Genomic DNA, 9,830 nt, shown 5'->3' on the forward strand with positions numbered 1-9,830 from the left:
TATAAGTTGCATCAACGATTTAACAGACTTTAATTGCAGTGTTCTTAATCTTTATAAGTTAGTAGTACTGTTCGATGTAGATATGTGGGGGCGTGTTAGAACGAGCCGTTTTAGGTAGGTGTGGCTGACTCTTAACTTTAATAAAGAATATCTCTTTGGATTTGAGACTTTAGTCTTTGCAACTTTACAGATCTTCTTTATGCACCAAGAGCTTGTAACACTCCAAAGAGAAAGGAAAACTTGAAATCGCATCATATGACCCCTTTAAAGTAAGTCAAAAGTTGTATTTGTTAACATTAGTTAAAGCACTGTGAAGTGAACTAACAACAAACAATGAACAGCTGTATTTTTATTAACTAATACTAACAAAGCTTAATAAATACTGTAACAAATGTATTGCTCATAGTTAATGTTAGTTAATACATCAATGTTAACAAATGAAACCTTATTGTAAAGTGTTTCCTAACAACAATGTTTCCTGTCTCCTTTTCCACCTTACTTTTAACATAGATGTGATTTTTTGAAACGTGAATGTGCGAGACTTCCGGTTTCATCTGCTTATTTTTAGCGGTACAAAACAACTCGTTATGCTGCTTGATATTGCAAAACCGCTATTTCTTACCATATTATTTTAATTTATTAATTATAAATACACTGGTTTGTAGCGCAAATAGTTTTACCGTTTACTATATTTGTTATTCTTAGTTATCAAAATAAGGTGGATATTGCAGTTTTTAAACCTGCATTAAGTTTACTGTATAATACATGATTTGGTGATAATGAAACTGATGTAACTATGACTAAATGGCCATTTAATGATGGTTTCTCTAGTCTTGCATTCACACTGCATTGCTAACGTCTATTTTAGACTAGATTTCAGACTGTTCAGGTAAACTTTATTGCTCAGGAAGATGAAGACGAATGAGTCTACATGCTGGAAAATTAATTGTTTCATTTCAGTCACATTTTATTGTATTAAAATGACAAAGATACAAAATTTAAGCATTTGTCCATGTGTACATTTGTATCTTGTTCATCTGTGGAATCTGTACAATACATATAAGCTTTGTATCATTTTCATAACAAAACTTTAGATGTTGCATAAAAACAGAACAGACAAAGATATTTGAACAGCATGTCTCTAAAATGAAACAAAAAATGCTTGAAAATCTGGCACATTCCCTAAACCCTTAAACGCGGTCTAAAAAATTAATAAAATAACTGTACGTCTCACATTTGCCCTTGGAGACAACTATATTTGTACTCTATTTATCTTTATGCGAGTTACAAAATAAAACACATGAACTATGCTGCTATTTACCCTGATCTGCCCTGTACACGCGGTGTGTAGCGGCCGGCTGATATTAGTCCATTAAAATACAGTTTGAGGTTAAGACTGAGATGTAGCAATATTGCAAAACAAAACTAAAACCGTTTTCTTTCAACTCTATTTCTAGTTCAGAATCATAAGACCTGTGTCATATAGAAAACAGTAAATAAACAAAGAAATTACGAAGATTTTTTGCTGGTGATTATTGAAGAGCAGCCTCATGAAATCAGATACTTTCATTTTATGAGACGAAAAGGAGTCGAGACCACAGAAAACCATTCAAATCTGACATGATAAAACAATAAATCCTCTGAATCACAAAGACATCAGACAAAATAAGAACAGAAATCACTCAAATAACACAAAAAATTTAAATATACCCGAATCTTCAGAATACCGTTTATGCTGTTAAATCATCAACTACTGTATGGCACACCCATGCAAAATTACACAGACAATTTTTGTTTTTCTAATATCCTTTTTTGGGCTTCTCTCTTTTTTTTTTTAAATATAAAATCGTAAAAGCTACTGAAACACAGACGATTTTTCATATCAAAGATACAGCCAAATCGAAACAGTCAGATATCTAAAGAATAATATACATTTTCAGATTCCGTACATGTTTAGACAACACGTCACACAAAATTACAAAATTAATATATACCTAGATTGCTTGAATCCATTTTAACATTCGGATAAACGCAATAACATTAATACAATCCACTGATCCGATCAAAAATAAACTATAATCAGTAAAAAACAACCTTTTGTCTAAAAACATAAACTACCAAACTTTTCAAACACATACTTTAGAATATAAACCCTGACCAGACAACTAATTGCTAAACTACCTTTCAAGTAAGAGAATATCCTTAAAACACATTTATAGGTAAATACAATCACCCCTTACTGAGAAATCAGATGTCTTCTGTTGCCCTGCACAGCTTTGTTAATAAATGGTAATGAATAAATTAATAAAAGGTCTGTTGCAAGTTATATTTGGTCTCACAAAAGTGATAAATGGTTTGTCATTAGTATTTATAATTTCAGTGGTGAGAAATATATTAACAAACTGGAAATTATGAGCAAAAAACACAAACATTAAATGCTCATGATCCACGATCAAAACCAATTCTACTGACAGCATCAGAAAATTTGAACTCACAGCAAACAAGTACCCAGCTAACAGAAAGGTTCTTTCAATGTAACAGTTATGTTAATAGAACGTTCATTCAAATGTATCTGGTTAATAATGTTCTCAAAACGCAAAAAAATTATTTATGGAAGGGTTTTCTACATTTGAGTTAGATATTTTAAATGATCTAGAGCAGTGGTTCCCAACCCTGGTCCTGGAGGCACCCCAACACTATACGTTTTGCATGTATCCTTAATCAAACACACCTGATTCAGGTCATCAGAGACTTTAAGACCTGAAATTGGTGTATCAGAGAAAGGAGACATGCAAAATGTGCAGTGTTGGGGTGCCTCAAGGACCAGGGTTGGGAACCACTGATCTAGAGAACATTTAAAAGTAACACTTCCATAATGTTTGCAAAATAATAAAATGGAACATTCTTCTTAATGTTGTCTTTAATGTTCACATAACCAAGAATTTTTTTTTTTAAACATTTACAAAACTGTGTGTTTTGAATGCTCAGAGAATGTTTTCATAGCTTAATGGGAACATTAGCAAAACATTCTTAGAACATATTTTTGTTAGCTGGTACAGTTTACAGTGGAAGTCTTTGAGATGAGGCATTGCACTGGAATAAACGAGTTACACACACTGTTTGGAAATCACAATGTCTGAAAAATCGCTTACTAACCTTGTCTGTGCGAAGCTGTAATTAACATTTCATCTTCTGACCATAACAACTACGTTCATTATGATGATAAAGATTTTACATCTTATTGGTGCAATAAAAATACGTGTTGCGCATCTCTGCATTTAAACTGTCCTATTGTTTTTACAAACTGAGAGATGAGATTAAATCATTTTCTGTGGTTATTGACAACATGCCACACATCCTGTCCATACGGTTTAACTTGTTTAGAACCAGTGATTTCTCTTAACATAATTAACTTAAATGAATAGTTCATCCAAAAAATGAAGATTTGCTAAAAACATACTTAGCCTAGGTCGTCCAAAATGTAGTTTGTTTCTTCATGGGAACAGATTTGGAGAAATGTAGCATTGCATCACTTGCTCACCAGTGGATCCTCTGCAGTGAATGGGTGCCGTCAGAATGAGAGTTCAAACAGCTGATAAAAACACCACAAGTAATCCACTCCAGTTCATCAATTAACACCTAAAGTGAAAAACTGTGTGTTTGTAAGAAACAAATCCATCATTAATATGTTTTTAACTTCAAACTGTCGCTTTGGGATAAAATACGAGTCCTCTATCTGCAATACTGCATTCTCCAGTGAAAAAGTCATCCTGTCTGAATCAGGAGAGAAATATGCACAAATTAAGAACCATTTATAAGTAAAAAGTCCACAACAGCTCTAAACAAATATGTGGGTGGATTTTAATGCGAGAAAGAACAGGGCATGGGCTTTTTAACTTACGAACACAGCTTTTCACTTCGCAAGACATTAATTGATGGACTGGAGTAGTGTGGATTATTGTGATGTTTTTATCAGCTGTTTGGACTCTCATTCTGACGGCACCCATTCACTGCAGAGGATCCATTGTGGTGAGCAAGTAATGTAATGCTAAATTTCTCTATTGATCCAAAAGCATTTAAAAGTCAAATAAAACTGCAACAAACAAAAAATAAACACAATTTGATCAATTAACATTCCCTGCATGTTTAACCAGCCGGTTTGGAGTTCAGATGTGCTTCACTTTCAGTACAGACTGATACATAAACACACAAAACATTCAATTTCACATTCCACAAGGATGCATACAGCAAAATATGGATTCATTAATACATACAGCAGAGATGTCTTTTACACAGCACACACTTTGACCTCAGACAATTCAGACTCCTGCTTGGAACGACTACATTGTGTGAGTTACACGTGTTGCATGACATAAACCTCTTCTATATTACATTATGATGTATGTTGAGATTTTACTCAGTGAAAATGTGAAAAACGGCAATCCACGTCTCACCAAAGAACCTGAATAATCATTTGAGGCCATAAGAGAGCTAAAACACTTTATATTTAATATCCAAACATAACCTGTAGTTCTGCTTGACGTTATTTAGGTTTTACAGATACAACTTATTCTTTATGTGAATCCCAATGTACCAGGCTACCATGAAATCGCAATGTTCATGCACTACAGTATATCACACTCCTGTTTGTCGAGGACAATCAACCATTTAAAAAAAACAAATAAACATTCATCAACACAATCCAGGAATTGCGACATGAATTTATGTGGGAATGAACTCAACGTGCAGGTGGCCTGCTGTATTTCCAAATCTAATTGCAGGAACCTGATGTTATTGTGCTGTTCTTTTTGTCCAATCAAACAATTCTCGTTCAATTCTATCTGTTTTATGACAAACATAAAATTCAGTTTCCATTATACACTCAAAGCTTCCTTTGAGACATGAGTAAACATAAAAAAGTTTATCATAAAAGAAATGTTCCTTTAGACAGACTATCAGTATTGGTAAAATATATTGCATTGTGCTTTTCAGCAATATAATATACTATATTATATTGTATAACAAGTTTCTATTTTTATGTGAATAAATCATATGTGGGATAAAAATAAAAGTGACATTCCTTCTCAAAGCAACTTCACTACTTGTACTGTTTGGATACCAAAGAATACGCTCTTGTGTTTGACATGATCAGCAGTAATATTACGACAAACTGGTAATATTTATAATCTGAAAGGGTATTTCTGAAACAACTTTGGTTTGCCATTGGGATCTACAGCTGGGATTTATAACACTATAGGAGGAGTTTCATATCTGGATTAATGTTCAAACTTATACTGAAACTGAAAACGTGCATAACAGCTTGGCTTGCATTGCATTTTACACTGAATAGTTTGAATGTAAAGAATACGACTAGGGTAATAAGGACAACAATATATGTTAGTTTGCATGTAAATATAAAGCTTTACTAATCTAATACACTTTAGCTTTTGTATTTGAGTTTTTGCGTTCTTCTAAACGGTTACTTTTCCACCGGTCGTGCTCATAAACCCTTAAAAAGCAATTATTCAAATGCACTTGGCATAATTGTCCAACATATTTTCTTAATGTTTAAACAAAATAAAGAACAGAAATACAGAAATACTCCAAACTTAAAGATATAAAACATTTAAAATCACCTGCAAAGCAATCTTTTCATGCCTTGACTAAAAAGAGCCGCAGAGAAGTAAATCAAAATAAAATCAAACTTAAAATATTTTTTGAAATTGCATAGTCTGGAATTGAGGAACTGCATTTTGATTGTTGAATTTGTATTCATTTACTGTTGTTGTCCATTTGAGCACTGAACCTGTTCTTTTCACAATCCTGCATAAAAAACATAAAGTCACTTATTTACACATTGTATACCATTTTAGTAATACATACATACTTTCAAATTCACAACGAAAAGGTCAAATACAACCATTTCAGTAAAAAATGTTCTCACAATGAGGTGAAAAACTCATGTTTTTAACCAGAAAAAAGACCTCATCCTCTAATATTTCAGTGCCAAGGAGAGTTCAAAACCAAAATAAATAAAACCATATGTTGACGCCTATTCTAACTGCTAATGTAGCATTACAGGGTTACCAGAAACATTCTATACATAAGCAACACTGTAATGTCTATATCATATTCATCAAGCAGTTCCCACCCAATCACAAAAACAAAACAATATAGATAAAAACGTTTTCCGTCTGTACATAACAACAGAAACATACTTCTACTGTACATTTTCTGTTCTGTAATTTTTTTGGATGAACAGTCTGATCCGTCGATCAGTACAAGGTAAGGCTTTACAAGAACAAATCTATACATTTAAAACTGAATATACAAAATATGGTTCAGTTTTAGCACCTTGAAGATATTGTTCTCATCACTGGTGAAGCAGTACTGGACATCACATACAGAAATCAACTTTAGCCCTAACGTTTGCCTCTCATAACGGGCTAGACATATAGTATGTTTATTCTGTCGTTTTTTAATAAGGCCGATGTCTAGTACTGCTTCACCGCCGTCTGTGGAGCGTCTATTCCAATGCAGTCACATAACCATGACAACACTGGAATGTTTACGTCACCGTTCTGTCGTGCTGCTATGTTACATGTGTTTATGTACAGTTCCATTTACTGCATTGGCACGTTTGAAAAAAAATTTTTTTTGAAATATACTGGCATTGTTGTTTGCTGAACCGGTTGCCTTGGCGGTTAGAAGCACCGACGTTATAAGGCACCACGGGGTAAAATAAATGGGTGAAAAATGGAATAATGGCAAATGAAAATTCCTATCGACATCACATCCTAATGATGACATCAAAACGAATGGCATCTTTAAGATGTCTGTGAAAATCAAGTACAGTCTTAAAAATAAAGCTTCCAAAAGGCTTTTTTTTCCTCGCACAGAAAAACCATTTTGGGTTCCTCAAAAAAATCTTCCAGTGAACAGTTCACAAAAGAACAATTTTTTTACTATTCTAAAATACCTTCACTCGTAAAAAAGGTTCCAAAAGGTGTTTTTTACAGCGATGCCAATGAACAACCATTTTCGATTTCTCAAAGAACCTTTCAGTGAACAGTTCTTAAAGGAACCATTATTTATCTTAGTGTGAAGAACATCAGAATAATCATAACAACCTTTTTCCACTATATAGAACCTTTTGCGGAATGGAAAGGTTCCACAGACGTTAAAGGTTCTCCATGGAGCCATCAATGCCAATAAAGAACCTTTATTTTTAAACGTAATGATCTAAAAAACCCTTTTCCACCGTAAAGAACCTTTTTATACAATAGAAAGGTTCTAGTGATGTTAAAGGTTCTCCATGGAACCATAGATTCAAATAAAGAAACTTTATTTTTAAGAGTGCTTTTCCACTATAAAGAACCTGGAAAGGTTCCATGGGTGTTAAAGGTTCTTTATGGAACCAATAAATAAGGCTCTAGTTTAATATGTGACCCTGGACCACAAAACCAGTCTTAAGTGTCGATTTTTCGAAATTGAGATTTATACATCATCGGAAAGCTGAATAAATAAGCTTTCCATTGATGTATGGTTTATTAGGATAGGACAATATTTGGCCGAGATACAACTATTTGAAAATCTGGAATCTGAGGGTGCAAAACAAATCTAAATATTGAGAAAATCGCCTTTAAAGTTGTCCAAATGAAGTTCTTAGCAATACATATTACTAATCAAAAATTAAGTTTTGATATATTTACGGTAGGAAATTTACAAAATATCTTCATGAAACTTGATCTTTACTTAAAATCCTAAAGATTGTTGGCATAAAAGGAAAATCGATCATTTTGACCCATGCAATGTATTTTTGGCTATTGCTACAAATATACCCCAGCGACTTAAGACTGGTTTTGTGCGAAAGCTGAATAAATAAGCTTTCCATTGATGTATGGTTTATTAGGATAGGACAATATTTGGCCGAGATACAACTATTTGAAAATCTGGAATCTGAGGGTGCAAAACAAATCTAAATATTGAGAAAATCGCCTTTAAAGTTGTCCAAATGAAGTTTTTAGCAATGCATATTACTAATCAAAATTGAAGTTTTGATATATTTATGGTAGGAAATTTACAAAATATCTTCATGGAACATGGTCTTTACTTAATATTCTAATGATTTTTGGTATAAAAGAAAAATCGATAATTTTGACCCATACAATGTATTTTTGGCTATTGCTACAAACATACCCGTACAACTTAAGACTGGTTTTGTGGTCCAGGGTCACATATAGTGGTATTAGCTGAATGCTTCATTATTATATATTATAGTTTTCATAATACAACGTATAATAATAAATGCATCGTTATAATATACACCTATATTATTAACTGAATGCTGCAATATTGCCTAATACTGTCCATATCAAGGAAGCCCTTGCATGATGAGTATTTCAGTTTGACATATTCAAGTTTGTCAGAGGAAAATAAAATGCCTGAGTAAACAAAAAATTAATTTTGACTACATCATATCAAGTACTGTCTAACAGGACAACAGTAATGTCTGAGGTGTTTTCAGCGCTGTTATATTTCATAATACAGTCTTCAGCAGCGGAAGCTTGTTTCTAGACCTTGGACTCGACAAGCTGAATGCATCTGAATGCTCACTGCTTGGTTAGAAGGAGAACTAATCACAGTGTATTAGTGCCCGGAAGAGGCCAATAGGTGTCTAATATTTACAGCACAGATGTGCACGAGTGAAGATGCACGGATGGATGTAGTACGGCACATCTGGCAGCCATCAAAAACATAAAAAAACACACTTTGGCAAAACTCAAAATGACAGCATGAAAAGATGCAGGTTTCTCCAGCAAACAACAGTGATCCAGAATCACCAGTGAGCGAAATCAAAGCGAAACATGCACAGAAATCACACACACAGCCTTGAAATGAACGCTGGAGGAGGACTGTCCTCAGGATGACCTATTACTATAGATTTATATTTGCAGGGAAATCTAAAACATGAATATCTGCACCAGAATACACCTGAGCCACATGTTAATGTGAGGGAAGGGCTAGCAGCAACCAGGGAGGAAGCCGAGTCGAGAGACCCAGTGCTAATAAGCAATTTAAGGGGAAACACATGCCAATTGGAGATTGATCTCAAGCTCTTTTTCCAACCTGGCAAGAACCCTTTTCACCTGCTGGATGCACCTGTATGGCATCTGGTTGTTGGGATCAAAGCAGGCACAATGGAGTCAAGGACATATGTGATCTCCTCTATGTGGTGCACCAAGCCAGCGCTGCTTCGGGTTCGCTCTGATTTGGAAACTCGAAATGGCAATGAATTCGTGTGAAAAGCAAAGGCCATGATGCTGGAGACAATTCCTATAGTTAAAGGTGCACCAAGTACATTTTTGTTCATGTTTCACTGACCAATGCAGCCAAAAAACTGGTACTGATTCAATGTTTTGTTGTCATTTAAATATTGCACTGAAATAACAAAATATCGCATGAGATACAAGGCTACGTTTAAAAAAGAAATCATGCTGCTTTCTAAGAACTTCTTTTTGGCCAAATTCAAAGGCAGAACTATGTGTATCCCAACCAATAACGTACTGCAATTCATTAAGAAGATGGCAAATGTTGATTTATTTTTATTCAAAAATATAGTTTAAAATAGCTTAACTATGACTAAAAATTGACTATTTTACCCAGTGTTTGGGAGAGCTATTTATATTTAAAGTTTTTTGAAGCTGTAAATTATTGGAGTGCATTTTACAAGATAATAATATTTTTTAATCGATGTTTAATTCAATGTGTTACTGCCATTTTTTGTGAAATTTCCAAAACAACATTTTTTGACGTCTCATACATTTTGC

This window comes from Sinocyclocheilus rhinocerous, unplaced genomic scaffold (genome assembly GCF_001515625.1).
Source record: "Sinocyclocheilus rhinocerous isolate Xijiao unplaced genomic scaffold, SAMN03320098_v1.1 scaffold1144, whole genome shotgun sequence".
Classification (NCBI taxonomy): Eukaryota; Metazoa; Chordata; class Actinopteri; order Cypriniformes; family Cyprinidae; genus Sinocyclocheilus; species Sinocyclocheilus rhinocerous.